We start from the raw sequence: 4,250 nt of genomic DNA, 5'->3' as shown, positions 1-4,250 counted from the left end.
TTTTCCTTGCTCTCGTGTGACGATATCTGTGAGTTTCCGTTCTATTACTAGTGTTTTGCTGTTGTTCTTATTAGATCTCCCTCTTTCTCCCATTTTCGGCGATGGCGCAGGTTAGCTAGCACCTAACGTGCGCCGAGAGAAAAGGTACCTGGAACAGTCCTTGCTCTCGCTTTTCTTTTTTAGAGGAGATGGTAGTTTTTGACAAGCAGGATGACGATTGACAAATGAACTTACTATGGATTTATTTGCAAAGTCCTAGTAAAACAGGCATCTAAAAGTGCAGGTAAGTCAATTACGAGTATGGTTTATGGAACAATAGGTAGAAGTGTACCAACCGAACTGTAAAATTACACCAAATCGAAAAATCAAATCAGATTAAAAAACCCGACTAGATTTTGTTTGATTTAGTTTGGTATTAAGTAAAAACCCGAACCAAATCGACATATAAATATATAATTTTTTATATATAATTTTAAGATTTTATATAGAATTTATTTAAAAATATCTAGAAATATTTGAGATACTTTCATGAGATATAATATTTAATAGAACTATAAAGTGCATTCATTTTTATTTATTTTAAATAATAGATTGTATCACTTTCTTATTATGTGTTATTGAAATGCGTCAATTATCTCTTTGTTCTTTCATATTTATATGTCAAGATTTATTATATGTTTTTCGAATTTGAAGTGGTATTTCAATAATCTAAAATTACATAGAACATATCATTATTTAGGTATCATATTGATTTTTATATTTAATTATTAAATTTGGTTAACCCTGAAAGCGTACATCAACCAAAAATTATTGGTAGACGACTAAGAAAATAAACTATTATGTGTTACTAAAAACGATTCTCCCTTAAGATCACTTTAATAGATCATATGTTTGTTATTTTTTTTAGTAAACATATATTCACTTATCAAAATTTTATCTATAACTTTAATAATGCAAAATTGAAATAATATTCATGTAACAAAAAAATCCGAAAAATCCGACAAAATCGAACCAATCCAAACCGATATAATTGGTTTGGTTTGATTTTGATAAAATTCGAACCAACCCGATCCATGAACACCTCTAGGGATCAACTCCTAAATCTATTTGCAATATCTTTTAGAAAAATTACATCAAAGGGGAAGCCTAAATAAGAATCCAATACTCACAAGGACTAAAGAGAACCAATATATATAATAATTCAAGAGAATTGATCGATCCAGAAGTTTGTTGACGTTTGAGCATCGAAAATTAAAGAGTGACACTTATTTTGGGACGAAGAGAGTAATAAATGTACATGATCTAGGTCTAAAATCAAAATAAATAGTGCTAAATAGAGCAAGAAGTACTGAACGTATCATGAACTACTCTTATTAATCTGAATATCTATTATGAGCAAATCGTTGCCAATGGCACGTGTTTTCAAATCTGGAATGTTACCGTACTAATTACAAAACACAGTGCTGAATGCTTAATTATTCCAACCATATGTACAAGCAAATTGTTTTCTTGAACTTCTCAAAATAGTCATTAAAATAAGCTGCCTACGCTAGCGTTGATATTTCAAATATTTAATATATGTAAAACAATACAAAATTCGGGGATGTAGCTCAGATGGTAGAGCGCTCGCTTAGCATGCGAGAGGTACGGGGATCGATACCCCGCATCTCCAAACTTTAATTTTTCACTGAGTGGGGTGTATATTGGGACTGAACTTAATGAATAGTTTTTAATAGATTTAACTTACGTGTCATACACATTTCAATAATTGAAGCAACTGTTAAACTATTTAGGGTTGGTTCAAGTGGCGGTTAGTAAAGATTTATGAGAGCCAAAATTTTTAATATTGAATTTTATGATTTTATTTTCTCTTAGATAAGATTTAAGATCATAGGAAAAAACAATACGGCATCATTATTAAAAAATAGACAAAGAAAGGCTACCATTCTTTTTAACCGTAGAAATATTTTAGAATTAAATTAGATTGCTCAAATTTTTATATTAATAAATAATGTTTCTCATAATAACATCCAAGGTAATATATTGCAAACACATAACTTATATTTTATTAACTTGAATTAGTCTTTACAAATATAAATAATAATATTACTATGTGAAGTTGAAGATTTAATGTCTTTTAAGATTACTATATTATAATCAAGAAGTGTGGAAGATGGAAACCTTACTCACATACACTAAAAGATACTGCCATATGTACATGTACATACACAATATTGACAAGAAGCCAGTATATCTGCGAATTTTCCTGATTTGAACTGTGACGATTTATCTGGCGAGGTCCATTATATATACTCCGATTGAGGAGGTAACTACTAGCTGAGAGCTTAAGTTATTGCTGAGAGGAGAATTGTACGACGTATTTATACTTGTTATTTCGTTTATTTACTCTAACTCACATCTCTTTTCTTATATTGTATCGGTCTTATTGGACCACTAGTAAGTGTCGATGTCGACCCCTCGTCACTACTTCTCAGAGGTTAGGCTAGATACTTACTTGGTTGTAACGACCCGACCGGTCGTTTTGAGCATTTACGCTCTTTTTAACTATTTGAAGTCTTGAATAACTTCCTACGAGGTATTATGACTTGTGTGAATTGTCTATTTTGGTTTTAAGGTATTTCGGAGTTAGCTAGGAAGGATGAATTTTCATGTTGGAAGCTTAAGTTGAAATAGTTGACCAGATATTGACTTATGAGTAAATGACCTCGGAATTTAATTTTGATGATTCCAATAGCTCCGTATGGTGATTTCGAACTTAGGAGCGTGTCCGAAAAATTATTTGGAGGTTCGTAGTGGAATTAGGCTTGAAATGCCGAAAATTTAATTTTGGAAAGTTTAACCGAGGGGGTTGACTTTTTGATATCGAGGTCGAAATCTGATTCTGGAAATTTGAATAGTTTTGTTATGTCATTTATGACTTGTGTGCAAAATTTAAAGTTATTCCGCATTGATTTGATATGTTTCGGCACAAGATATAGAATTTGAAAGTTCAAAGTTCAAAGATTTTGATTTGAGGTGCGATTCGTCATTTTCATGTTGTTTAATATGATTTGAGGCCTCGAGTAGGTCCATTTTATGTTATGGAACTTGTTGGTATGTTCGGACGGGGTCTCGAGGGCCTCGGGTGAGTATCGAATGCTTAACGGATTGAATTTGGATTTGGAGGAGGAGCTGAAGCAGCTGGGCTGCTGGTGTGATCGCACCTGCGCGAAAAAGGGCCACAGGTGCGAGCTTGCAGATGCGAGGAATGATTCGCAGAAATAAAAATGCATGGGCTGTCCAGGCACCGCGGGTGCGAAAAAAATCACCGCGGGTGCAAAAACAGTCATCGCGGGTGCGAAAAACAATCACCGTGGGTGCAAAGACCACGGGTGCGAAAACAATCATCGCGAGTGCGAAGACGGCGGGTGCGAAGGAATCATCGCGGGTGCGAAGACCGCAGGCGCGAAGAAATCATCGCGGGAGCGAAGACCGCAGGCACGAAAAAATTACCGCGGATGTTTGGACCACGAGTAAGTGTCGATGTCGACCTCTCGTCAGTACTTCTCAGGTGTTAGACTAGATAGTTACTGGGTTGTAACGACCCGACTAGTCGTTTTGAGCATTTACGCTCCTTTCAACTATTTGGAGTCGTGAATAACTTCCTACGAGATATTATGACTTGTGTGAATTGTTTGTTTTGGTTTTAAGGTATTTCGGAGTTAGCTTGGAAGGATGAATTTTCATGTTGGAAGCTTAAGTTCAAATAGTTGACCGGATATTGACTTATGAGTAAATGACCTCAAAATTTAATTTTGATGATTTCAATAGCTCTGTATGGTGATTTCGGATTTAGGAGCATGTCCGAAAAATTATTTGGAGGTCCGTAGTGGAATTAGGCTTAAAATGCCGAAAATTTAATTTTGGAAAGTTTGAATTTGGGAAGTTTGACCGGGGGGTTGACTTTTTGATATCGAGGTCGAAATCTGATTCTGGAAATTTGAATAGCTTCGTTATGTCATTTATGACTTGTGTGCAAAATTTGAAGTCATTCCGGATTGATTTGATATGTTTCGGCACAAGATATAGAATTTGAAAGTTCAAAGTTCATAGATTTTGATTTGAAGTGCGATTCGTTGTTTTGATGTGATTTGAGGCCTCGAATAGGTCCGTGTTATGTTATGGAACTTGTTGGTATGTTCGGACGGGGAACCGAGGGCCTCAGCTGACTTTCGGATGCTTAACGAATT

General features: G+C 34.8%; 1 non-coding gene across 1 annotated transcript; it reads left to right on the top strand.

Annotated features, from left to right (window-relative positions):
- The first annotated feature begins 1,599 nt into the window (after positions 1–1,599).
- On the top strand, positions 1,600–1,672 carry TRNAA-AGC (transfer RNA alanine (anticodon AGC)). The gene has a single exon. It is a non-coding gene; the product is annotated as a tRNA-Ala (tRNA).
- The last annotated feature ends 2,578 nt before the right edge of the window (positions 1,673–4,250 follow it).

This window comes from Nicotiana tabacum, chromosome 24 (assembly GCF_000715075.1).
Source record: "Nicotiana tabacum cultivar K326 chromosome 24, ASM71507v2, whole genome shotgun sequence".
In the NCBI taxonomy this organism is placed as follows: Eukaryota; Viridiplantae; Streptophyta; class Magnoliopsida; order Solanales; family Solanaceae; genus Nicotiana; species Nicotiana tabacum.
Note: the sequence above shows the minus strand (reverse complement) of the source record. Positions and strands in the feature narration are given on the sequence as shown.